The 27,478-nt window shown below is 46.0% G+C and overlaps 1 protein-coding gene across 1 annotated transcript in view; it reads left to right on the top strand.

Annotated features, from left to right (window-relative positions):
* ARHGAP31 (Rho GTPase activating protein 31) overlaps positions 1-27,478 on the top strand; it is a 55,658-nt gene that overhangs the window by 7,221 nt on the left and 20,959 nt on the right. The gene's annotated exons all lie outside the window — the stretch shown is intronic.

Genomic DNA, 27,478 nt, shown 5'->3' with positions numbered 1-27,478 from the left:
CAGTGCTCGGATCCAAAATGTTGGTGTAGGCCTGTTTCTAGTTTGGAGAGCTCATGACATAAACAAAATACTAGACAGCTTGCATCTGTAACTCAGGCTTTGCGTATATGACACAGTTCTATAGCAGCAACATCTACTGGCAGTCAGGGTTGTGCCAAAGATTTATGTTCCAGTGTTTCTCCTTTAACGGTAATAGGGGAAATTAAAACAGCCTGTCAGTAAAGGTATACCCAGTCCTGCTCTGAAGGGGCCGGGGTGCAATGGCTGTCAGATTGACTGCCCACATCACAGCTTGGACTGGATCTCTGATCTGCACTGGATGCAGTTTTCCTAAGTGTGAAATATAAATGGAGGGTGATAAAAGGATGCGTTGCTACCAGCAGCTACCTCCGGTCCTGAACCACCAACAGGGTGCTAAACGCGCTTAGAGCTTTGACATGGAAACCTGCAGGTACCTTATTACAATACAAAGGCTGCTACTTGGCTCCACTGCTGGTTGTTTTGAGGGCAACTAGTGTTGCTAGTTGCCTGCTAGTGTCTACTTTCTGTACATTCCCAGAGCCTCAACCCCAGCTGTCCTTTGTTCGTATGCCAGAGCCTTCAGCTTCTCTGCTGATAACTTCAGTGAGTGTGTTTTGCATTGTCAACAACAACAAAAAATCTGCAGCATGTTTACAATGGACACAGAGAACAGTGTAACATAAATTGAATTTAGTGTTAAATTAAATAATGTGGGGTAACTGTGCTGACTGTATTATTAACTTTCATACTTAATTCAATAATGTAACCCTCTGTTTTCTATATTTATCTGAAACCACAAGCAGACTTTCTAGTCTTCTGCACCAGTGTGATTGCAGATATGAAAGTACTTACCATGGGCTTACGACCTAGCTTGTTGTCAAATGTTTAGGCCGTTGCATATAATGAAGTTATAGACACCAATACTAAACTTCACCCTCACTCAAATGCCAGATCAATGCTATCATTGTGTGTGAGAGCGAGGAGGTCAGTCCCTAACGCTGCAAGTCTTTCGGCACACACCATGTAAGCAGACAGGGAATTCCCAGTCGTCTTCTGCCTCAGCCGCCTGCCTTGAACACGACCCTGCAGCTGGATTAGATTCCCCATTTTCAGCCTGGTGAAGGCACTTTTGATCTTAACAGTGCACCAAAAGGGATAGAGCATAAACCCGCGCCTTTTGCATTTGCCTTCAGTTCCTCTGCCTCAGTTGCTGTCCTCCTGTTTGGGAGCAGCAGCCTGGCCCAGGCTCAAACCAGCATATGTCCATCCTGGTGCCAGCAGCTGATGCTGTGTGTGACAGCCCCAGTTCCAAGCAATGCTGGGTTGGCTGGATGGCTGCTTCGACTCGGTAATTTAATGTCCATATAGGAAGAGTTACCTTAACAGCAGTAGAAAATGTTACAGAATCACAGAATTACTGAGATGAGCAGGGACTTCTTGAGATTATCTAGACAAAACCCTCTCCTCAAGCAGGGTCAGCCTGAGCCAGTTGCCTAGGACTGTGTCCAGCTGAGTTTTGAATATCGCCACAAATGGAGACTCCACAACCTCTGTGAGCAACCTGATCCAGCCTTTGACTACCATCACAGTAAAAAAGTATTGTGTTCAGATGGAATCTCACAGTTTTTAATTTGTGCCTTTTGTACTGTCAGGAGGCACCACTGAGAAGAGCCTAGCTCCCTTTTCTTCATTCCCTCCCATCAGGTATTCATTCAAAACGATAAGATCCCTCCTGATCCTTCTCTTACCCAGGCTGAACAATCTCAGCCTCTCCTCAAATGGGAGATGCTCCAGTCCCTTGATCATCTTTGTGGCCCTGAGCTGGGCTAGCTCCAGTAAGTCTATTTTGCACTGTGGAGCCCAGAGCTGGATACAGGACTCCAGGTGTAAGCTCACCAGTGCTCAGCAGAGGGGAAGAATCACCTCCCTCAACCGGCTGGCAACTTTCTTCCTAATTCTTCTGGTGTTCCTAGTAATTTATATGGTTTCTATCAGAAATCGGCCTTGGTGTCCCAGCCTAGGCTGGCAATTTCAGTCAATAACTGACATGCAATTGGGACAATGTAAAGGATCCTTTCTGCCTTGGTTAATGCTGAAAATTAATTGTCTTTTCATAAAGGGCCCCCGTTCTTTAGCGGTTTCTGCAGTCTTGCTGCTGGCCAGCTCAAATGAATTAATGTATGCTTTACATAATACGCTGATATGCTGCATCTTATGAAAGCTATGCAGAGCTTTGGCTTAATAGAAAGCCTACAAATAATGTTGTGAAGCAGCACACCTTTCTCAGGTGGTGGTTGTACAGCCCCTCCCAAAGGCACTGTGCACCCAGCTGGGGGCTTGTGACTGGACCTGTTTCTTTTTTGGTGGCTGTGTTACATGCCCTTCTCCAGCACAGACACCGGGCAAGTGGAGGGGAAATGTGCATCCCCATGCAGGATTCTCAGCTGTGGCTGCTGCTCTCAGAAATATGCCCTGAGCAGCTGAGCTGAGTTCATAGCCATTTATCTCCAGCTCCTCTCTCTGCCCTCTTCTACACTCAAGGCTCAGCTAACTAAATGCCTTTGGAAATGCTATTATCTCCTGTGCTCTCTGGGGCCAGGAGCAGCTTGAAGATTTATCATCTGGAACAGGAGGCTTTGTTTAGTTCTGTAAAGCACAGAACAGTTAAAGAAAGAACAAAAACTAAACCCCAAACCAAATGCAAAGCTCTCTTTACATCTCACGTCCTTTCTTTGCTTTCTCCCATCTGGGAACGTGTGTGCATTTGGTTTTGTAATGTCATTAAATACGGTCACATGGTGAAATGGTTAGAGGAGATATACCTGCATCTGTAAAATAGGGATTGAGCATCCAAAGGGCCAGGAGACATTCCTGCTGTAACTAAGTTGTGTAACTTGTTTCCTAAAGAGCGTTAGACAGGAGACCAGGTCAGATTCTCTGGTACAAACTTCAATTAAAGGATACCACTGCTGGTTTTCACTAAACACAGCAGCATTAGTACTGCCTTTTTTTTCTGAAAGGTGCTGACATGCTTGCAATCTTTCTCTACATGCGGGATGCAGGGCTGAGAATCCAGGCTAGATCTGTGCCTGATCTCACTGTCTATATTCACTGGCTCATCAAAAAATGCTGATTTAGCAAACCCAGAACACTGGGAGAAAATACAGGGGGGGTGTGTGTGTGTGTGTGTGTGGGGAGGGGGTGTTTATCTGGATCTGAATATTTCAGTTGGGATATTTTGATACTGTTTGTATTCTGTATTTGGCATCTCAGCAGTGAATGTGACTGTCAGCCCTGTTGCAGACAGGCAGCTTGGCAGCACAACAGGGCCAACCAGCATGTGGAAACCCCTTTGCTCCATGTGCAACTAGTGCTTGTTTTTCTATTCATCTCTCATTATGGTGCTGCTGGTAGTGATGGCAGTCACACCTCAGGAGGTTCAGAGGTGTGATCAGGCAGGGTAAGCCTCCTTCTGGGTCCCTTGCGTCTGCGCTGTAATTTGTGTGAAATAAATAAGCTGTCAGCGGGACTGAATTGCTTGGTTTCCTTATGCAAAATTAGAGAGGGGAACAGCTTCACCATTTTGCTCTTTCTCTTTTTATCTTCCTAGTGTGCTCCACTTGGTATTGCCTTTTCCTTACCCTTGCTCTGGTGAGGTAGTTTCAGATACATGAGAGGCTAAATGAGAACAAACTCTCTTGTGAGATTTATTGCATCTTCTGCTTCTAATCAAGCCAGAAAAATAGAGCAACAGACTTCCTTCTGTAATCCTGTTCTCTCCCTTCCAGTCCCGGCTGGAAACCAGAAGTACAACAAGGTAGAGGAATGCAGAAAAAAAAGTTAAAACAAATGTCCTGGAGTCTCTAAAAGGAGCGTGGGGTTTGGCCTGAGGCGATGGCTCAGGGTTACAGAGGGGGCATGGGGGATTCTCCCTTCTCTCAAGTGTTTTCAGTTCCCCTTACTTAGTTGGGTTTTTTTGTTTTCCCCCCATCCCCTCCATTTCAATAACTTTATTGCCAGGATGGCAGTACACGCATGTTGCCAAAGTCAATACATCAAGCGTCTGTGCCTAAGGCAGGCTTAGGAGCGGTAAATAGGAAGAGCTGGTTTTGATCTATTGAGTCAATTATTCTTCCTTCCTGGCTCGATTGCGAGAGCCAGTCACATAGCGCTGCCCAAGGTTTGCTGTGTAGAGCCTCAGACAGGGTCTGAGTCAGGAAATTCAGTTCCGGATCCCAATAGCTTCAGTTTGGGGTCCCCCTCTAGACTTGGCAGAACCTGGATGAGGAGGGACATCCTCCTGCAGCCCTGTCTCTGGGTCAGCCAGGTGCAGGTGACCCAGTACCCGCTGTCCTCGGGCAGCAGGCAGAGCGTGCTTCAGAGGCAGGGAAGGAACCAATGTAATAAATACAAAGAAGGGCTAGGAGTCCTAATTAGTCCTCACTTCTAGCCTGCTAAAATACCCATCTGCCACTCAGCTGCAATAATGAGATTTGAGGAGATTAACTGGATACTGCTTAGGCTCCTAAACATGGCAGCTCAATAAGCGTGCTGCTGTTCAGCCTTAAGCCGTGCTTGCAGCAATTACACCCTAAGCAGGTTTATGTCTGGTTAGCGCTTGCATGGGAGTTGCCCCAAAAAATCTGCTTCAGGAATGGGGTGGGTGATTCAGAAGATGGCAAGCGTAGTATCAGTTCAGTCAAGTTGCTGCCTTGGCATCGTTTAGGGAAATGTTGCCGTTTGGGCACAGGGTAAAACAAGGGTCCCAGTCCTTTAAAAAAAGCTCTGGTTTACCTTTTGTTTCTAGGGGATAGGGACTTTTTTACTCATGTACATGCTGTGCTGCGTCTTTCCCTTTCCAGAAGCAAATTCAGCTGGAGCCATGATTTGTTTTTCTACTCAGTGTCCTAAACTGTCACGTAGTGTTGCTCTGCCCAGCTCAACAGCTGCCACCTCCCAGCCCAGAGGTGGGTGGAGTGAGTCTTGTTTTTGCAGTTTGTAAAATATTTCAGGATGTAAGGCACTCGTTAAATTATTGATGTTAGCTCTAGAGCATTAAAGACAGACGTGAACTGCAGCTCTGGATCCTAAGGGCTTTGGAGGCTTATCCTTGCCCTAATAATGGTTCCCTATTTTGGATTTTTCATACATTTCTTACTACAGATTTGAACTCACTGCAGGATGGTGGAAGGATTTAGCAGATGGACAAAGGGTGACAGCAAGGCTTTTCTTTGCAACATTATATACCTATGAAGCAAATTTAAGTGAGCGTTGGTAGAAGAAGGGGAAAGAGACATGTGTGTTTTCTCTGGGAGAATGGGAAAATTCAGAAACATGTGTTCCTGCCTCTTGACAGAGAATATTTGCAGGATCTGAAAACATTTTGCATAGTTGTGATTCAGGGGACAGTGCAGGTGCACCTGACATCAATTCTTGTGCTTAAGGAAAGATATTTTAGCTTGCAAAAATAAGTGCATTATTTCTATCCCTTTCCCCACTTCTGCCTCCTTGAAATGAGCCTGAGAGCAAAGTGCTACTTGCTTTACCACAGGGTGACAGCAGTGTGGAGGTTGGGATGTACAGTGCAGTCCTGTCTCTGCAGTGCTTTCAGGTCTTTGGTTGGGCTGTGGTGGTGAAAAGCGAGACCTCGGCCGATGTGGGACAAGGGAGAGAAGGCAGCAAGCATGGCACTGAGCTCTGCTGAGACCTCCAGGTGGCTTTGGGCGGCTGCTTGCAAGTTCACAGGGAACCGACTGCAAACAAAAACTTGGGTATGGCAGGAAAATCCTCTCCCATGTCTGACGAGGGCTTTCGTATTAGGGTTTGAAATGGGAAGTGTTCAAGGGGCTTTTCTCTTCCCCACCCATTCTCCCCTCCCTGCGTCTGGGTGTTGTGGTTTCACATAAACCTCCTGTTTATTATGGGGGAGAAGAAGGGGTGAGTGCCATCTCTGACCCACTCCTTCCCTTGCAGTTTGCATGTTAATTAGCTTCTCCCTACGAGACAAGCCTGCAGCCCAACAAAGTGGCAATTCAGTGACCGAACAACGTCCAATTATCTTGGTCCGGGGAGCAAGTGGCTGTGTCCCTGGCCAGATGGCTCTTCGAACTCACTTGGCTGGGCCAGTAACACTGCTTGGGAGATCTGACATGTGTCAGTGGTTTCGGCCGAGTGCTTTTGCGAGCTACCAGCAGCACAGTTGTCTGAAATATTGGGAAGAGCTCCACACGCACCCTGGGCAATGCCATGTACTCCATGCCCCACGCCAGAGCAGTACTCAGGGCTAAAAGGGAGCATGGACGTTCATGTGTGAAATGAGATTTTGCACCCTGAGCTTGGCTTCCTTTATCTCGCATCTGGTTTGGTGACCTGGTGGAGATGTAAGCAGCTTAAAAGCACACCTTTTGCTTTTCTCTTTACGTTCCGGTGTTTGTATATGAATGAAGGCTGAATTGCTCAGATATTGGAGTTTGAATTGTGTAGAGCAAAGGAGGTGGTAGGAGTCACACCAGCGGCATGCCACAGGCTATGGCCAGCTCTGCTCCTGCCATGGCTTGACTCAGTGAGAGATCTGAGGCCGCTCCTTCTTTTTCCACATCCTACTCCCCTCAATGGTTAAATGATGCTGGTATTGTCTTCTTTTTGGTACAAAGTTCTCAGTATTATTGTTGGTTTTATTATTATTATTAAACATGGAGTGTCTCAGCTGCTTTCATCACCCAGTACTGAAAAGTGGGCTCTTGCAGCTGTGGGGAGTGCCACATTGAATGACAGTAAAGGCAGAAAAGGCTGGCGCTTGCCCAGCTTGCCTGTCTCGGGCAGGCCTCCTACCAAGAACCTCAGAGGGAGGTGTGAGGAACACCAGGGTGGCATTACATACCTAGAGAGGAAGGTTGCTAGCGCTTCCTTCTGAGTTAGTGAGGCCTCTGCCCTAATACGTGATGTTTTAGCTTTGAAGAGAACATGACAGCCATTTACCACCTAACCTCTGGGTCTAGGAAATGGAAAAACAATGCAGCATCTATCTGAAATAGCAGAAGAGATTACCCTAAACTGGAATTTGGCCAGGATGCTGTCTTTAGTTCTGCTAATCTTGCAAAAAAACACAAGAAAAAAAAAATTGCTACAAAGACTTTCTGCAAGACTGCAATCTTCATTTTATAGTCTCTGACTTAGAAGGGAGAATATGCAATAACACAGCTTTCTCTTTGCACACCAAGGGACTTGGTTCATTACTGGATCATGGAAAGGACTACCCCTTACAAGTCACTGCCAGCAATTTCAATTGATTCTGGTTTTGGGACCAGGCGCAACCTTAGGTTATTGATAGAAGCTAACGATAATTTATCCAAAGAAACAGCTGGGAGGGAAGAAGTGTGGCAGAGAAAAGAAAAAGGAGACCAGAGGGAATGAATGGGGAAAGGGAATAAGGGCAAAGGTGGAGTGGAGAAAGCATGTGAGGAAATTCCAATATGCTTGAAACGGAGGAGGGGAAGGTTGGAAAAACTAGTCTGAGAGCAAAACTGACTGTATTGGAACTACTGGAGACTGCCAGTGAATGCTAGAAGAGAGGAGCCTATAAGTGGGAGCAAAATTCAAAATCCTGGCAGCCTTGGTAGTAGGGCTAGAGCAGAAGAAGAGATGCTTTTCTGCGTACAGACAGCCAAACGATAGACAGGAATAGTGTTCATCAGAAACAGTGGAGAGTAAAGGAAGATGCTCACAGTGCCAACAACTTTTGTTATCCAAAACTCTTCTTCCAGATTCTTACCCCAAACTGAGCCAGGGCAAGAGGTGAGGGAATTATTTCTGGCTCCTTTCAGCCCTTGAAACAAGCTTGGTTTTGTAAAGTGGAAGGAGATGCCATTGAGTTACTGCATTGCGAGTGATACATTTTTTCATCAGCTAACTACATTTTTTCATTCCCCCTTTGGTGCCTAACTGGTGTTAAAATGAGCTTCAGTCTCTCTGATCAGTTCCAGAGTCTATGGGTGTGAGCAAGAGCAGCTTTGTCTCGCTTGGATAAGCTTTCAAGACTTAACATTTAAATGTGCTCAGCTTCATTGCCTGCTGAGGGCGTGCGGTGCCCCAGCTTCCTTTGCTCTGGAAGCCTGTGCTATGAATCAAAACTTCTCTGATTTTACAGTCTCCAGTAAGTTCCTGCTTTTAGATCATGCATTTCGTCCCCCTTTGAGATAGACCTGTGCAAGGAGATGAACTTAGCCTGGTGGTTTTTTTCCTCTGAAACCCATCAGCCATGTAATAACATCAGGATACAGGTCTTGGCCTGAAGTGTGTGGCTCAGCTGTGTTGGCTGCAGAGAACTGCAAAGGCAAAGAGACGATTGACTTACACGGCAGCACTGTAGCTATCAAAATGTAAGGAAGTTTGATTAAGTATGATCTCAACGCCCTTTTCCTGCAACACCCCTTCTTGTGTTTGCAATGTGTTTGTTAGTGTCTCAAAGCCCTTAGTACAGCAAGATCCAGGAGTCAGAAAGACAAAAGAAACACAGCCCAGAAACCCAACTCCTTGGCATTTGCCTTTGAAGAAACATAGTGCCTTAAAGGATTATTTTTGTTGCTTCCTCTTTCCTTGTTTCCCCCAAGCTTTGTTATTCCCCACAACGACCGTATTTACTTATTTGCCTCTACTCAAACCACTGGACAGACAGGGGCTTCATCAGGGACCAGTTTAGCAGGACTGCTGGAGTGGTCAAAACAATGGGCCTTTAATCGGGGCGCCTCCAGCAGCCGCTGCTGGCCAGAGGTTTCTCTGGATTCCCAACATGGAACAGTTGCCTCTTTCATGAAGCGCCTGTGGGATGAGCACAGGATTGCTACACCCAAAGCATTTTCATGCAGCAAGGGCTCTCTGAAAGGAAATGCTGCCGAGGACACCGCCTGCGATGCCCCAAGCTACTGGGGTGTCCAGTATGAGAGCCTCTTTCTTTCAGGCCTGGGCTGTGTTTGCCTTCCACGTGCAATCTGTGAATAGCTCAAGTCTGGAAAGCGTTTAGGAAAGCATCTAACTTTTCTCTTAAAGGAGAAAAAAAAAAGGAGGAAAAAAAAAGAAAACGTCAGGGGTAATGAAATAGTTTCCAATGACTTGATGTAGTGTGGCCAAACCATTTGTAATAATTTCCTTTAAATTCCTTTTATATAGAAAGAATTAAATATGAAATCATGAATCAGGAAGCAGTCATCCTGCCAGCCAGTGACATGTACGGAGAGATCAGAGCAAAGTGAGAAAGACACAGAACAGCAGGAGACTTGCGAAAACCTTTTTTAGCCCTCTCTTTTTCTTCCTCTTTTTGTTTAGTGTACACATCCATGTAGTACTAACATTTCTTACCCAAAAGAAGCTGCGGGAATCTCCTGCTGTTCCTTGTCTCTCCGATGGCAGCCCTAAACCTTCCTGTCTTGATGTGTCTCATCTGTCTGTGTTTCCTGATGGATTTTGCAGTCCCCAGATGTTTGGATACCTGATTCATCTCAAAGGAGACTGTGAAGCATTAAGTATTTTTAAATACCCAGCTTTATAATTGCTTTGTTTAACTTTGCAACATTCTGAACTCATATAAGGCAATAATAAAAATCACTGGTGTTTTCCTTCAAAGGATTTTGCTGTTGCTGCTTCTAAATTTGTGTGCGCGCAATGGCTTTTGCCTTTGTGCTAGCAAGGTTATAACCTTCCTTTTTCCCAAATTCATATTTTTCCAATTCTCTTTTTCAAATGCTGTATAAAGATTCCTGTCAGGAGTGCCCAGGCTGTTGTGTAAAAGAGGACTGAGACCTTGTGTCTGTTTTCTACAAAGGTCTACGGGTCTACAAATGTGACTTGAGTTGCACCTGAGTTTTGCATATCTCAAGAGCCTGCTTGGATTACACTCCAGAGGTCTGGCACTGGCCTCTGCTGTCTCCTGCCCAGAGTGGGAGATGAAGATGCCTGTCCGGACCCCAGCTCATTTTGAACTGGTTCTTCTTAGATTGCTCTGATCAGGGCTGAATTTGAAGTACAGACACCTGAGTTCAACTTCCCTGAAATCCGGGGTGTTCAGCTGCAGGGTTTTTATCTGAGTCTGTCTCTAGCTCAGTAGATAGATACTGAGAGTATATACTACAGGCCAGGAGACTACAGATGCAAAACATTATAGGCTTTAAAATGTCACTAGCTGAGCACATAATGGATATTCTTTGGATTTTATTAGTTGTTGTGTTCTGTTGGCCAGTGCTGCCTTCCTGATGCGATTCATAAAGGAGTCTCAGGTCACAGCCAGGCAAACCAGATAAAAAGTGGATTCCCTGGGAATGCCACTGTCTTTTGCAACATTTCCTTTGTTTCTTCTGAGCAGGACAAGCTTGCTGATATACACCTGACTGTGACTCCCATCCGCTTTGCCATCTTCCCTTCCAGTCCGAGTCCAACAACTCATCATCCACCCAAACGTCTGCTTGCATACTGCAAAACCAAGGGGGTTGTGAACCAGACTATGCTGCTAAATCATGCCATTATGCCCAGCATTTCAGATCAAGGGTAGTGCATTATAAGCGGGATTCATACAACTGATTCCCATCTCTACCCAGAACCATCCTAAAACCTGGGATGGCCCAAACGCTGCGTGTGAAACCAGGCTCTAGCTCTACATGAGACCATCTGTGCCCAGGGGACCAGGGCATTGGTCTGTACTCCATGACGGCCGTGTCTGCACTTCATGCATTTGTATTGATGTGTCTCCCTGCAGCCCCTTTCCTACTCTGCTCAGGTGGGCCAGGGGCACAGCTGGCCTGACTGAATGTCCCCTGCCCAGCTGTCCTCTGGTGTATGAAGCTATGGAGTAGAAGGGAACATGGAAGGCTGTGTGGCAAAGTTGGATGGAGCAGGGCTGTACAAGCCAAGGGATCCGGTTAGGAACATACTCCTTGGCTGCACATTGGATCACAAGCCTTCCCAAGTGGCTCTTGGCACCCCATGTGTCCTTTCAAGTGCTCCAACACACAGGGTCTCTCACAGTGAGACAGAAGAAGTATAAGGGATTCACAAGCTGGCAGAGAAAGGGTGTCTTCAGCTTGTTACTGTGGCTCTGAAAAGTTTTCCCAGCACCTTGCAGCACTCTGACACCTTGCCTCCTTTTCAGCATACTGCCTTTTACCATTGAGCTCCTCCAGAAGCACAGGCTGCATGGCATCAGGCCAGCTTCTGACCTCAGTGACACTAGTATAAATCTGGGATGCTGCAGCCAACTGGTGTGGAAGTACTTAAAATCTGCATGTATAGCAAGTGTTCCCAGCCATAAAGGGGCTTATGATTTAGGTTGGCAAAACAGCAGAACAAAAGCAACATCTACGTGACGTGGGTACTTGTGAATCTCCCCTGTGACAAAGTGCTTCCGCAACATCCATGCTTTCCCTGTTACCACCAGAGTGAGCCACAAATGAGCTCCAGGGAAGTCCAAGGAATGCACCAGAACACAACTGGTGTCAGGACTGAAAAAAAGAACCAAATTTTAGGTGGATTTATCAACAGCAGGTAGCACTGTTGTGGCATTGAAGATGGTCTAGCATCGACTCCAAGAGAAGTAGATTGTGTTGGCTTAAATCTCTTGAAGGACAGACTGCTGAGAAAGTATTGGTAAGGTTGGATACGTATCAGAAGAGGACTCAAGTTGAAAGCTTCGATGTCAGTACTTGGATTGGAGGTTCTGGAGACCTGGAGACAAGGCTTTGTCTGTTTTGAGAGTGCTTGACCACAGAATGACCTTCCTTAAATGAAGCCAAGCTGCAGACAAATATGATCTTTTTTGAGACATGCTGCAAAATTCCTCTTTGGCCAGGGCCCTTTTCTGCTGTAATTGGAGAAAATGAATAATAAACAGTGGGAAAAAGCATTGTGGTAGGAAAAGATTGGCTGAACCTGAGACGTGCAGAGCAGAGAGCAGGAAGAGCCTCAGCTCATTCCTAAATATGATCACATGCTTAACATGATGGCTAGCAGGATAGTGCAGTAGAGCAGTGCTACCCGGGCTCTTCAGGCTGAAGCCAAACACATTATTTCAGAACAGCTGAGAGGCCACAACCGATATTTAGCAGCATATTGGCAGGCAAAGCAGAGAGAACAGGACAAATGTCCTGGAAGCCCTGAGGTGGGCAGAGCAGTGATGCTAAGGCAACCCTTACTGGGCAGTGCAGGCTAAAAGTGGTTCCTGTGATGGGGCAGAGAAATATGTCCTGTGGTTGGTAGTTGACTCATAGCCTATCTTTTTTGCCATCCCTCCTGTGAACTGCTTTGTGATGCTGTGACGGCGGGCAGACGACTTTTTGCGGGTACTTCCCACGGCTCAGGCAGAGCCTGCTGGAGTCTGCCCAGGCTCTTCTATAACTTTGCAGGGAACAACATGGGTTGCCAGTGCTGTCTGTCCCCACCCCGCAGCGCAGCCAATGCTGGTCAAGGAACCAACGAGGTCCCAGGTCATCTCAGAGCGGCCCTGGGGGCATCTGGGGTGGTCACAGGCGGTGTCCGGGGTGTGACATACCTCTGTCCCCCCACTTGGACTTGAGAGAAACCATTTCCACTTGGAAGTCAGCAGAGAGCTAGAACAGCCATGAGGGCTTTGAGCTCTGACACCCCTGCAGTCTGTTGGCTCAGGAGGCAACACTAACACATATATTTTGACCCTTGCTCCGGACAAAGTGGGGAACATCTGAAGGGATGGATACCTATCCCACTATCCGAGGAAAGCCCTGAGTTCCCAGCATGGTTTCCCATCCTCCTGGCATCATCGGCAGCTGCTGGTTTGGAACAAACAGTCTGCGTGTCCCTGTGTGAGCCAGGGCAGCTGGAGGTGGATTTGTTTTCTGTTGATTTCATGGCACTGTTGCTGCTTCAGGCCACTGCCTTGGTGTGAGGAACAACAACATCCTAGAGGAGACACCCAGTGAATTGCTGACTGCTTCACGGCTACCCAATCTGCATGCCCAGCGTGGGAAGCGGTCAGACCACCCTGATGGCATCAACAAAGCCATCATGTTTGCTGACATTTCAAGGGAACAGAGGAGGGAACAAAAGCTGGGAACAAAAGCTAGGAACAAAAGTCTTTGATCCAGTTTAGAGCTGCAGTTGGAAGATATGGGCCTGAATCGTAAATGTCAGATCCAAGTGGCTTTTTGCTGGGGAGGGATTTTAAACCTCAGCCCAGGTCCCAAAGGTGGGGTTTGAGCTTGGTCTCCAAGGGAAGAAAATTATGCTGAAAACTGAGTGCCATGTGAAATGAAAATGAAAGGTAAAGAAAGGAAACCAGTGGATAGTTGAGGAGATGGAAGAAGTCAGAAGGCAGGGAATGCAAGAAGTTTGGTATAACTGATCTGTGAACAGACAGTACATCTTTTCCAGTGAATTCAGGCCTCCCCTCCTACCCCCCACCAACCTCCCTTCCCTGAAATGATCAGAAATAATGCAGTTTCTCCCCAGATGGCCCTTGGGTAGCTTCTTGCCATTATTGTGGTATTTAGTTATGAGAGAACCATTCAAGAGGAAAAAAAAGAAAATAATTAGAAGTGAGACCAAGCCACAAAGTGTGGATCCAGTTCTGAACATTCCTAGGCATAGGGGTACTGAAATCTGGTCTTTTGGTACAAGGCTAACTTTTAGGACAACCAACCCAAAAGGTTGCTCCAAGAATCTGGTTGGCGATCTCTGACTCAAATGTCCTGAGATTTTAGTCTGTGTGCCCAGAATTTGGCTAGAAGTTTGGGTAGGGAGCGTCTTTCTGGTTTAGTAGAGGCTTGGGAAGAATTGAGTATCTCCCAGAAAAACACATCTGTGTGAGATTTTCAAATCGACTTTCTGGGTCAGTGATTCTGACAAGCCAGTTGCAATCTCTCCATGCTTTACCAACACCTGAACTTTTGAAGGTAAGTTTCTATTTACCAGGAGTTCAGATACAAGAAAACTGGATGTGTGGTTTAGTTACAGAGCGGGAATCAAAACCATGGGCTCTAACCTTAGCTCTTCCACTAACTCATTGCATAACCTCAGGCTGCCAACTCATTTCTGTTTCTCATTTTTGCACCTATGGGATGAGAACGATACTTATCCTCTGTTAATTCACGACTTCTCGCCAAGGGGTTAGATTTTTGCTGACGGAAACTAAGCACATTCTGTGAGACTGTGCTGGGGTTTTATCCTCACAATGGGGGACGTGAGATACAAGCAAGATTTCAAATGAGGGTTTTTTTGTATCCCGAGGGTTGAAAAGCAAACCCTAGGACACTCGCCTCCTTTTTCTCTTGTTCATTGACGAGAAACACACACAATTTCTGGGCTTCAGCTTGCAAAGAACGGTGCTGCTGTCCTCAGAAGTGTACAGAGAGGAGCAAACACTAGCCAGTCATTGATGATATCACTTGATATCCATTAGAGCCGGTTCCTGTTTTGCACTGTGCTCCATCTTCCCATACCGCAAGACTTCCTTTCATCCAGAATTGGAATAAAAAAGCAGAAACTTTTCCTAAATAAAAATTCTCCAAAAGGTTACATTACGTTGAAAATAATGATATGGAAGTGAACATATCTCACCTTCTAGAAACAATATATGGGAGCATTCCTTTGGTTGAGAAAACCAAACTGAATCCCTGTGTTCTGGTGAACCATTTTGATCCTGTGAAATGCACACTTTCCCACTGGAAAATCATTCTACTGGAAGATTTTCAAGTAGCCTTTCTTCCCGCATGCTTTAGTATCCAATTTAAACTCCAGCTGCTGGTTGCGGTTGTCCCTTGTTGTAGTGAGTGCTGGCACTATATGCTTTCCTTTATAATTAACTCAGCAAGCTCTTCCAGGGGATCTCACTGTGGCTTAAAAGGCATTGCCTGATAACAACATGGGAAGGCTGGCAAGATTGTTTTGTCTTTGTCACAGCAGCTCATGGAGGACTGTTCCCTTCAGAGTAATCTCCTGCCTAATGTTAAATAACCAGGCAGCGTGGCTCCCACCCCCTCCCTTGAGAAGGCAATTCTACATGATACTATGTCTCACTCTTAGGAGGTTTTTCCTACCATTCAACCTAAATTTCCCCTCATAATTTCATTCAGTCACTCCTAGTTACAACCCCTTGATCATCCAGAGCAAGCCCTTTCCCTCCGTGGTATTTGCACGCCGTGCAGACCGCTATTGTGCGCATTCGTTTCTCTCCTGGTAATTTGGGCCAGCTGTGCCTATTTACCACCGCCACTTTGTTCTTCCTTGCGAGTCAGTCCCTGTAGATCATTAGAGTTTCTGCTCCTTTTCTCTTCCTCCTCCCCATATGCAGCGTGGTATCCTGTTTTCCTTGTAACTGTAGCCATGCTACAGGGCTAAAAGATTCAAGGATTTTTCCATTAATAATCCCCACGCCCTTTTCCTGGTCAGTATATTGCTTAAGAGGGATTGAGGTAATTCATTCACGAATAGCAAGCCGTACTAGAAGAGAGGGAGAGCGTGATGGGAAAATGTGAGCTTGGTGGAGCCCGTCTCTCTTGCGTGCTCCTTCATCAAAGTTTTATTCTCAGAGCAGCTTTGGAAACGGGGTCCCATCCTGCAGAGTGCTCACAGGTTTTAGCTGGCACTGCCAGCTGATAGACACCTTTCAGAAAAGCCATTGGCAATGTGTTAGCTGGAGCTCCCTAAAAAGTGGAGGGACACGTCCTCTCCCAGTCCCCCATCCCCATGTGTGAGCAATGGCACAGCTCCAGCTGTGTTTAGCCATGCAGGGTGCATCTTCTACGGCTGGGAATGCTTGCTTAAATATCAGCGCTGTGAATTTTGGCAGCCCTGGCCAGCTTCTGCTGTGAGAACGTAGGTGGTCTCTTTTCCTTTGCATCTTCCACCCGCACTAGCCATCAAGATTTTGCAATTGCACCTTGAGTAAGAATTTCTTCCTGTGAAGAAAACTAAGCCCCAGTTCACTCTCTTGCAACTCCGCCAGCTCTGCCGGACTTGGGGCCACATCTGCTGCTGGCTACAGTTGCATGAGGCTGGAGTAATTTTGTCAGCCTCCGTGGCAGTTTATGGCCAGAGATTGGAAGTGTAACCCTTTGCTTAGTTCCTACAGTGACATAGGAAGATGACCAGGCATCAGATAGGAAAAGGAGGAGAAAAATCACATTATAACAATACATTTTATTGAAATATACATGAAACTCATCCCGGAGGACCATCAGGAGCAGCAGTTGAGAGTCTGAGGGAAAGGTCCTGCTCTGGTTATTGCTAGGGACCCCTTAGCAGACCCCTCCCCACCCCAACCTGTTTGGGTATAGTTTTAGATGTGGTATAGAAAATGCTGGGGGACTCTATTTCCCCAGTCACGGGAAACCTCTGCTTGGAGGGGAACATGTCCTAACGCAAGCCAGCTCCTCGCCCTGTGCGGGATGCCGTGGGAGCTGCGTGGCTGAAACGCTGTGGAGGGCAGGCAATGCTGCAGCCACAGCTGGCTGTGCTCCTCACGCTCTGCCCTGTTGCGTCCCCCCACCATGACAGAGCCTGTAATCACACGTTCCCGGGCTGTTTCTTACACTGTGCAGCAAACTGATAACCTCCTGGTGGGAGTTGGGACAAGCCCATCAGCTTCTCCAATGGGACAAATGCAAACCTCGAATGCCATGGACCAGGGGAGGTCCAAAATGGTGTCTGGTTAGGTTTTCCCTTCTCTGCTGGGGCAGTGGCTCATGCAAAGGCAGTCGGTGAAGCTGAAATGCTTCAGCTTGGCATAAGCCGTGTTCTGCAATTGCCGTCCAGTTTGTTTCTCCACTGTTGATGAAACAGTGCTGGCAACGGTAGAGAATCCTCCATCTGAAAGAATAAAAATGAAGGCAATGGTCTAGCGTAAAGGTCTTGGCATCTCCCACAGCTTATGACAGCGCCGCTGGAGCATGGGGGCTGTGGCTGTAGCTTTTCTTTTGTGAGCTTACATTCCTTAGCAGTGGGAAAGCAGCAGCTGTAATTAGTCTCTGATGTTCTCTGCTAATAAGTGATTTCTCTCGTACTTGCAAATACCGGCATCCCTGAGACATAGCTCTATTGTTTTGACCTCTTATCTCTTCTCTCTCCTCCTCCTTGAGAGAGGCCCCAGATGTTCTTCAACATCGCTAGGAAAAAAACCCATCCACTCCTGCTCCTCCCCATTATATCCCTGTCTCTGCTAGCTTTTCTTTTCTTTTTTTTTTTTTTTCCCCCGGCCACTGTGTAGGAAAATGGCTCCTGCTAGTCCTCATGGAAAAGGACACAGATGCCGGCAGGAAGCCCATTTGCTTTGGGAGGAAGAGTGGGAGGAAGAGGGGCCTGACATCAACAGGAAGCGCTGCGCGGCAGAGCTGCTCCTGCCTCCAAGCGAGAGGGACCTTGAAAACAATGTCAGCTTGAGGTTTAGGACTCGCCAGCAGGAAACTCATGCACGCTGGTGTTTGCTGTGCAGAGGAAATGATAAGCGCTACCTGGCCTGACTTGGAGCAGAGATAGCGCCGTGAAAAAAAGACCAAAAAAAGGGGGGTTAAAAAAAAAAAAAAAGTTGTTTTTCTTCACACTGGTTCGGAGCCTGTCCTGTGCCAAATGGAAAACAAAATAAAAAGCAAAATATGGAATATATCAGGAATCTGTTGGGGGGCTTGGAAACTGAGGAGCGCAATTGCGAAGTGACTAGATTTACTACTTTAGTAACAGCTGGATATTGCTTTTTTTTCCATTGTTAGCACTGAGAATGACCCTCAGCTTGATAACCCCTGGCATGCATATTTATTGAGAGGTGAGGGGAGGGAGAAGCTTGTATCCCGTGTGGAACTGGGGGGATTTTCTGTGGGGGAGGAAAGTCATGGGGACAACTGCTCCCGCTGGGGGCAGAAGAGCCTTGGGAATACAAAGAAGAGTAATGTATAGATAGATATCTCTCCTGTCTAATCCCTACTAGGTGAGGGGATAGAAGCCTGTTTGGGGAATAAGAAGATAGCATCACGCTGTAATATTTTATTCAGCTTTGTTTCTTTTCCCCTTTTCGTAGGGCTTGTAAAAGCCATACCATGCCTCCTTTCATCACTGACCTTTTGACAGAACTAATTTCTGTTTCTGATACCCTTTCCCCTCTGACAGTCAGTTGCAGAGGTACGGTCCCTGCAGGTCAGCCCTGGAGAAACCATGCCGTATGCTCTGGGTCCATCTCGGTAGTTATGTGCCGACATCCTGGGGTGGAGGTAGACACAAATACCATGGCAGGAAATATTTTCTTCTAAACAATCCCAGCCCAGCATCAGCCTCTAGAAGGTTAGGAGGCTGTGTGACACCATCTGCAAATGCTGTTCTGCCTCCTCTGCTGTCCTTGATGATTCTCACAGGCTTTGGAGAGCGAGCAAGCTGCCCTCTTGCAACATATGCGGAGTGCTGATCTGCCACAAGGCTGGCAGATGGAGCACTGCTGTATTCCCTGCTGTTTCTGAAAGAAGCCCTGAAGGTGCAGAACCACATCCAGATGTTAGAGCCAGGCTTCTCAGCAGCTTCTTTTAGAGCTCTTTACCCTCCCTGGTGTATGGAAAGGAAAATACGATCCCTGCAATCAAGGCTATAAGGTACGCTTTAGAGGACTGCAGCGTCTGGAGATGAAAAGGTGTAGCCAAAATGACCCATATCCCATCAGCTACCCTTCTTAACTAAGCTACTGAGTGAAACCAATCCACTGAGACTGGTTCTGCACTTGCTGGTGTAGAAATCCGTGCATGCTTGAGGAATCCACCCCCAAACCAACAACTTTCCTTGGCAGAGAGTAAGTACTTCACCCAGAAAGGCCTTCAGCACCGTAGCAACATGCAGGGCCATGTACTAAGTAAATGCACTTTGCCTGGGACAGGAGAGCGTGGAAAACATCTGTGGCAATGGCTTATTCTCTGGCAGGCTGAGCAAGCTTCAACAAGCAAGAGCACCAGCATGTAGTGATGTATCCCCCAGACCTATGACATTAGCCTAGCAAGGCTTTTTCAGCTTTTGGCTCTGTAAATACCACCTTTAGGTATTAGGCTTTGATTGACACCTTATTAAAAAAAAGCTATTTCTCTAAGAAGAATTTCCTGGTAACGCGCATGAAACCTCTCACACACATATATACATACATAAACAAATATAGTTGTATATGTATAAATACATGCATATATGTATTCACACACATGTATATGCTGATATATACATAGATATACATTTATTTATGTATAGAGGTATGTGTGTCTGACCAGGTGCCGCTCCTGGCAGAATTTTCTCCATGCTGCTCAGATACAGCAACTGAGCCCACAGGCTGTGGCAATCGTACGCCCTGGGCGTTTCTTAGGATGGGTAGAACAGCACCTCGTTTCACCAGACAAACATCAGCAATCTGAGTCACCCACAGCTTAATCCTCTTCAAATAAAGACTGACCTGTTTTCAGCCTCCTCTGAGCGGGGCTGGGAGGAGCATTTCTAGGTGACCTTCTGCTGCCAGCGGCAGGCTTAATTCCACACCATCATTTTATGCTTCTGTAAAGCTGGTGAAAATGCTTCTATCATTCCTGCACCTCATTTGCTAGTATTTGCAGCCATGGTAAGAGGTACAGAGGGAGTAGAACAAACAGGTTTGTTTTTATTTTCTCTTGTGGAAAAAACTGCTGAATTCAATGGGATTTTTTGTATGAGTGCGGTTCTTTGGGTCAGGCCCAGACAGCCTTGCAATGAAAACACTCAGTCTAAATATATGCTCAGCAACTGAGCAAAGATGGAATGGATTTTGTGCTGCTTGGCTTCAAACTCTAATGACTGATTATTGCTAGTGCCTTCGCATGTTTGTTTTCAATCAGATTGACATCATAAAGCCTTATTTACTTTTTCTCAAAAGGTTGTTTTCATTTGCCTTTCACTTCTCATTTGCAGCCTTTACGGGTTTGTATTTAGGCTCCTCATCTGTCTGTCTGTGATATACAGTGATCCTCAGCAATTTTCCCTGCTCTTTGCCCTAAGTTGTTGACTATCCATAAAGCAGCCCATTTGGAATAACCTCTGGAAATTGCTGTATCCACTCTTCACTAGGAGAGCCTAGAGGCAAGATCAGTGAGAAGCCTGAGTGAAAGAACATTGCTGCATAATCTAGTGTCAGTCTGCATCAGTCCATCAGTGTGGCAGAGGCCAAAATAAAAAGAAGAGAAAAGATATAAATATGGACTGTGAGACTCAGCCATGCACTCTTTCATTCATATGAGAACTTGGTTCAGGACCAGCTTCTCAGTGACTTTGTACCTTGCTACCAAACATTAACCTGGCCTCTCAGTGGGGTGATTGGACCCTGCTTTTGCTTTCACACACCTGAGCTCGTTGGCACTGCCGTTCTGCATTAGCTGGCACAGTTGGATGTGCGCTTGAAAGCTCGGGAATGGCTGTCATATAGGCTTGTAAATGACTTGCTGTGCAGCAAGCGTGGAAGGAGAACTATGAGTGCTGACGGCTCTCCAGCCTATCTTTGCACGTTCAGAGGGACAACAGAAATTTCCTGGGAAAGAACGGCAGAGAGAACTGCAGAGCAGCCCACTTTGCTGCAGCACCAGAGTTCATGAGCTCCTTCCTTCACCCTGTCTCTTCACCAGCAGGATAACAGCAGCCTCATTTTTCCTGAAGCCTTCCAAGAGCATTTATTTGGGAGTTAGTTGCTTTGCCACCAGCATGCCATCGTTATGAAAGTGGAATAAGGATCTGTCTAACAGTGAGATAGCGTGACAGAACAGCACAGAAACTACAGACAAATTCTATATTCTATAGAGATTCCTATAGATTTCAGTGTATGGAAGTGGTGTTTGTGAAAGGCACAGTACAAAGGATTTTGAAACTGTTTAACTAGCTGGTATTTTTCAGATGCACATCAAGACTTTCTTTCTAACAAACAGCCCCAAAAAGCTTCCTTATAAAGAGAAACCTGGATCCCTATTGCCTGGCACACCAAAGTCCAAGTCAGAAGGCAATAAGGAACAAACTAACACTGACAGCCAGGTAGGGAGTATGCGTTGATCCCCTTGAATTGCCTTTCTCCAGATTCTGGCATCCTAAGAATCCCATGTAAGAATTCCCATGTGTCAAGGGAGGTGTTGGTTTCTATACTCTTTTTACAGTCAAGAAATGGGTGTAATAGCTTACAAGTTACCTCCAGAGTAATTCTGGAACTGTAAGAAACTGAGCAAGTCTGCATCAGCTAGCAGGCTCAGGTAAAAGGTGGAGACTGTGCATTGTTTGTTTTCTGACTTGCTTCTGAAGCTCTTGTAAATGAAAATATATAGGTCAAAATCTGTTGAGGAAAAAACTTATGAAGTCCATATATTTTCCTTGCTTTGTTGCCATCAGTTAAGTAGCTTAGCACGGCTTACATTGGTGTCCACGCTTAAGAAGAGAGCAGAGGAAGGAAAGAAAACATGATACAGTGTGACACCTGCAGTTCATCAGCTTGTTTATTGATCTGGATGAAAGACAGCAGGCACTCGAGAGGCTTCAGCTGGAGCCTACATCACTGTCTGTCCATCCCAGAACTCAACACTTACCTGCACTCTTCCCTTGCAGGCTGCTTCTCCCGGTTCCTGTGAGCTGCAGCATCGGTGGTGCCCCGCTCACTCCTGCGCTCCATCAGTGCTGACACAGCCTTTGGATTTGGTAGTGGTTTTAGTATGTGTCATCAGAAACGAGTTTAATGGCAGAATTCCCATCTTATAGCCTCCTTATCCTCATAGCATCTAGGCATTTATGGAGATAGAGGTCAATTCAATATATGCAGCTTCAAAACTATTCTGATCTTTTCTATACTTATACCTGAGTTCCTTTTCTGAGACTGCATAAATTGTCCCATTACTCCTACCTCCAGAATTAACTACCTCAATTGCTTGTGCTGTGTTGAACAAAACGCTATACAATATCCACCCTAATCTGCTGTGGATCACAGTTGTTAGGATTTAGGTGGCTAGCTGAGGACGTGCACAGCTCATTGACCTGCCCTGCAGAACCTAAGCTGCTGTTTTCCAAGGTGGCTGTATCACAGAGTCATAAAAGTTAGGAGTGGAGATATCCTGTTCGGTTATCTGGTTTTTTTTTTCAGGAAACCCACAGCAGGATGTTTTCCTAACAAAACTATTCTAGTATTTAGTACAACCTCTTTTCAAAAGTGCCTGCATGACAGAATTTGCCAGCTATATCAAGGTACTAGTCACGTTTCAGAAGGGCACGGTGACCGCCGGGGTTGAGAGTCAGCACTCGATGTCTGCTTGTGCAGTGCTTTCTCTTAGGCTTTCTTTGATGTGTGTTGTCGATGAGCTGGCCAGGTCTGCCACAGGCTGTTTCATTTCTGCCTGAAACATCACAGTTGTCAGATCTGCTCTGGAAAAATCAGGTGTTCCTACACATCTTATTTAGATATGTGAGATGTAAGCTGGGTATAATATCAATGGGAAAAAACCCCTTGCTAGTGGTGCCATTGACTTCATTCAAACTCACACTGGGCCTGCAGGCTGTGTTGAAATGCATTCGCTTGAAATCAGCGTGCCACATCCCGAACAGTGCTCAGCGTTTCCACTTCCCACGCAGGCCATGGAGGGTGATGACTCGCAGCATCTGACAGATTCAAGATCCGTTTTGCCTATGTCTTTGCCCACCAGAATCACAACTGCGTTCAGGACGGTGCTTTCATCACAGGGACCGGCACTGTTGTGCTAACCTTCGTGACACTGCAGAGATATTTCCCACAGAAGTAGAAAGGAAAAAAAAAATGAAGCGTGTGACTTATACGGTGATTCAGTTGTGCTGTCCATGCAGACAGGATCACCTTGGCGCCAGCTATTTGTCTTTTTTTTAAACTGTGTTCATGGCAGCTAAAGGGGAAGAGGCGAGGAGTTTTGAGCCTGTTTGGTGTTGTTTAGCTATCTCGTGCTATTCAAACACAGGTGTGTGTGTGCATGGAGGGGGTTGTGGTAGCTCAGCGTTAACAGCCAAACTAAACACTGGAATTTGATGGTGAGACGGTTTATTTTTTCTTCTTCTGTAAAATGCATTTAGTGCTGCTGAAAAGTATGCATAGACATCCTGGAGACTGAAGCCTTCTGTTTGTCCTTGTAGCGGTTACATCCAGGCAGGTCAAATCCTCCCCTTCCCCAGCTCTGCCAACTTAATCTCTGAGCAGGAGAGATCCTCTGCAGTGATTTCGGATGCTGTGGTCCTTTCCATCCCTTGCCACCACTGAAAAGGAGACGGTAGAAGGCAAAGGAGATGATACCAGGGGGCAAAGCAGGATTTATCCTTAGCTGCCACGGGTTAGGGCTATGCACTGGGGAGGCAAACTGGAATCATGACTGCTGTGCTGGACCAGGGCTCAGGCGAGCTGCAGGGAGGAGAGCACAGTCTGGTCTCCCCTGGAATCTGTTTCTCAGCCAACCTTACACCTAGTAAAATTCAGACAAGATCAGCAAAAAAAAAAAAAAAAAAAAAAAAAAAAAAAAAAAAAAAACTAGTGAATCAGCATTAAAGCTCATGATTTAAAGTAGGAAGCATCAGGAAATGCAGAAAAACATCACGTTAGAGATACTGACTCTCAAGTATGTTGCCATTTATACAATGTTGTTCCTTTCCTGTGATTAGGAGGCCAAGTTAATATATTACTATGTTCTAAAATGTGTAATGTTTTGTTATTTTTGTTTGTACAAAATAACAAATCTTGCTTAGTGCAGACTGAAACACTTAGTTTTTAGGAGGAAATATTTCCTAATTTAGTCATTTAAATTGAAACAAGAGACTATTTTGACCTTTGTTGTCATGCTATTGACATAGCATGATAGGAAGCATGTACTGGTATTGAGGGCAATGGAAGACAATTTAAAAAAACACTACTACGTAACAAAACCAAAATGGTGAAATAAAAATGCCCAAAACTTTTTTTATGGAGCAAGATTTGGTTTTGGGAGAAATTAAAAACCAACCAACCAAAACAAAACAATTTCCTGCGAGTCAAACATCAAAAAGTTGGTGTTTCAGGTGAAACAAAAGGTTTGCATTTATCCTCCCGTTACTTGAACTAGAATTAAAATAAAATTAGAAAGTATGTGAAACCTCCTCCATGTGTCATAAACCAAACACTAAGGAGGACCTGAGTAGCTCTGTCACTGATTTTTGTCCTTGCAAGGAGCCCTCTCAGAGAACAACAGAAGGATAAAGACAAAAATGAAGCTTGCTGCTATTCAGTCCAGTTCAGTCCAGTGTACCCTGAACATATGACCCAGTCCAAGTTAGCTAACTTTAAGCACAGTCTTACTGGACAGTATTCACACTGACTGGTTAGGGTGGCTGACTTAGCAACCTCCTCCCTGAGGTCCTTCTGTAGTCCATGGAGACTAAGCGTTTCTACTAGAAGGCAGCACTGAAAGCCACAGGGTCTTGCTTGCATCTCCTGCTGGACCAAGGTCTTTGTTGCTCTTTGCTGGCTTTGGTGGGAGGCCAGGAGGCCATCCTCCCACTGGTCCTTGGATGGGGTGACTCCTTCTCTTCCTAGGGTCCCCTCCTTCTTGGGCTGCTTAGTGACTTGCTTAGGTACATGCTTAAAGGTCTCCCCAGCTTTTATCCAAAATGCTCAGCCTTGTGCCAGATGACGCCTTTGTCAGGCAGGCAAAGAATGAGCACTTGCTTGCTGGTGGGGAGGTTTGGTGGGTGGTGGCACCATGGCTGGGAAGAAATAGGAGAAGGGAGACCCCCCCCTGCCATCCCAGCAATGCTGGGGGGTGAGACACTCAGTGCCCATTGCTGGCGCCGGAAGCCAGAGGGATCAGAAGGGGAGGGAGGCACGATACATGACGTGGCAGGAGTAGCACACGTGTAGAGGAGGTGGCATGAGCTGCGGTCATGGAAAAGACCCCGGTGAAGGTGAATGTCTGTGTACACTGAGCTCGGAGGTGATAGCCAGTGAGAGTGGAACAAGTTACTGCGACAGCCCTTCTGGTTTATTTTTGTCTAGGGGAAAAGAAGTATTGTCTTTTGTGTGCAGTATGTTTATAACTCAATTTCCCTTCTGACTGATGCCTTGCTCCATGCTCTCTTCTCCTCCTCCATCTGGTTTCTATTGTAGTTTTAAATGAGGACAGTTTGGCTGTCTGGCAGAACAAGCAGGGTCTGTGTGACATCAGCTGCCTCTTCCAACTTCTAAGCTGCTAGCCCAGTTTTAATTATAGAAGTGTCAAGATTGGACACCCCCTCACCCACCCCTTTCTGTGCCTGCACACACACGCACAGCCCCTGCTACAAATCCCCATCCACATCCAATCTTCCTTCGGGAGAGACCCAGCTCTGTGATTTACATGTACCCTGCAACACCGATAGAGTCCTGTTGTAAAGCACATGCTAGAGTCTGTACCTCCCTGCATTCAGGGTTGATCACAGCCTTTGTTTTGGTTCATCAGGAGCCACGTCTGAAGTAATTAAACCACCTCAGAAATGCCTGGAAGTGGGAGGGAGCTGCTCACTGCCGTTCTAACCTCACCTCCCCCAAGTGCCCCAAAGACTCAGCTTTGTAGGAGATCAGAGCTGCTCAGGAATTTCAGAGCTGCAGGTTCTGCTCAAAGAAAACATTTATTGTGCCCCAGTTTCGTACAAGTACCGCATTTAGGGACTTGCTTTGCAGGAAGCTGATGCAGTCCCTTCACCTCCAGAGATCTGAGGTCAAAGTCCATAATTTTTGGTTGCAAGTGAAACGTGTCCTATGTGGGATTTTTTCTGACGTCACAAAACCGCCACACATTTTGGCATAACTGGCTGTTTCTCTTCATAAGAGCCAAAGACCTGGTATGGCAGGAAAGCATGTACATGATGAGTGAAGGGCATTGGCAGAGATATGTTAGAAGCCCAGGGCTGGAAAAGCAGGGAAGACTGCAGGGCCGAAGTAAGAGATACTGGCAGAGCTTGGTGCATATTGTCTATCTGCAGTCTATAGGTTGCCTCTACTGTGGAGTCTTCACCCACTTTTAAAAATGGGTTGAATTTTATATGTTTGCTACAGATTATTCTCCTCAGGCCCCTTTTTTGCTTACCAGTCCTCAACAGATGGATCTAGCCTTCTCTGGTTTGTGTATAAGAGGTTTGCTTACCTGCCTGAGGCCTCTTGACCTAATTTGTCCCAAGGAAACTTAAAACTCAGCAAAAAAATAGTGTGATTTAATAGGTCTTACTTTCAAGAGGTCAAATTAGTCACAACAAACATCAGTATATGCATTTTTAGTTGGTGTTCTTATTCTTAATACTGAGGTTTTTAAAAAGTATTTAATAAAGGGCACTGTGGGCATGGAGCCCATTTTTGTGGCAGCTAGGCTCCATTGTACGAAGTCTGTCTAAATGAAAGACTGTTTAATCTTTAAACAAACTTTGTCACGTGGCTGTCCTGATCAAATAAGTTTTCTGTTCAATTAATTCTTCTTTTTCCAGGTAGCATGGAGTGGTTCACCCATTCTCCCACCCAAACAGATCTGAAGTGAACATGGATCTGTCTAGCTTTCATTTTTGCTGTTTACATGACTTTTATTCCCAAAGCCCTCTACCAAGAAGGAAATCTTAATATTCCATGTATGGATAGCTCTTGCCACAAAGACGGTACAGCCTGACCAGCCAGAAACGAAGAAGAGGCCTGAGTCATTTGCCTTTCCTTCTTTTTATTTTTGCATGCTCATCATCATATGATCTGAGTTCCCTACTGCAGTTACAGACAATCAGGTCTTACTCAGAGATAGGAAGGTCCTCTTTCTTGATGTGTCACTTGGGCTTTTCTTGGCAGGATTTTAAGGAAATTTTGTACTTTGCTTTTGCTCTGTCTCCTTCCACATTATCTAGTCCTCTTAGGAAGTAGGTGCTGTAGGCACTGAAAGGAATGCTTCCCATGTTCCTTCTGGAAGGCACTGATGTGCCTTCTCCTCAAAAGTCCTTGAGGAGAGAATCCTCTAGCTCTGTGTCTGCCATGGAGAAAGCTTTGACTCTGTAGACTTTACCTGTTCTCTTGGTGATTTCATGGTTTCCCATGAACGTTGTTGTTGTAGTAGGCTAGGGTCCCTGCCAGAAGTTCTGCTCTTAGTCTTAGCCCAACAACTTGAGGGTCTTAAAAATCAGCCCAAGGGCTTTGAGTGTGACACAGCATGACTAATGTACTTGCATTATGAATGCCTACGCAAAAAAAAAGTAAAGTAAAATTTTGCCTGTTGTTTTGGAGAGGCTCCTTTAACTGAGGAGAATTAGTCTGTTTGGACCAATCAGGCTTCCAAGTAATCACTGGCACTTTCTGTATTCCTGCATTTGAGTTTGCCAAAAGAGAAGAGAAGGGACACACAAGAAGGACCTCTTTACCTCCCTTGGTAAGAGTCGGGAGGCAGAAGGGTAGCACTTTCCTGACTGACTGGACTCAGTAATAGCGTGTCACTGAGGTAGG

Source organism: Haliaeetus leucocephalus, unplaced genomic scaffold (assembly GCF_000737465.1).
Source record: "Haliaeetus leucocephalus isolate CR32 unplaced genomic scaffold, Haliaeetus_leucocephalus-4.0 Scaffold228, whole genome shotgun sequence".
Classification (NCBI taxonomy): Eukaryota; Metazoa; Chordata; class Aves; order Accipitriformes; family Accipitridae; genus Haliaeetus; species Haliaeetus leucocephalus.
This window is presented reverse-complemented; position numbering and strand designations above follow the sequence as displayed.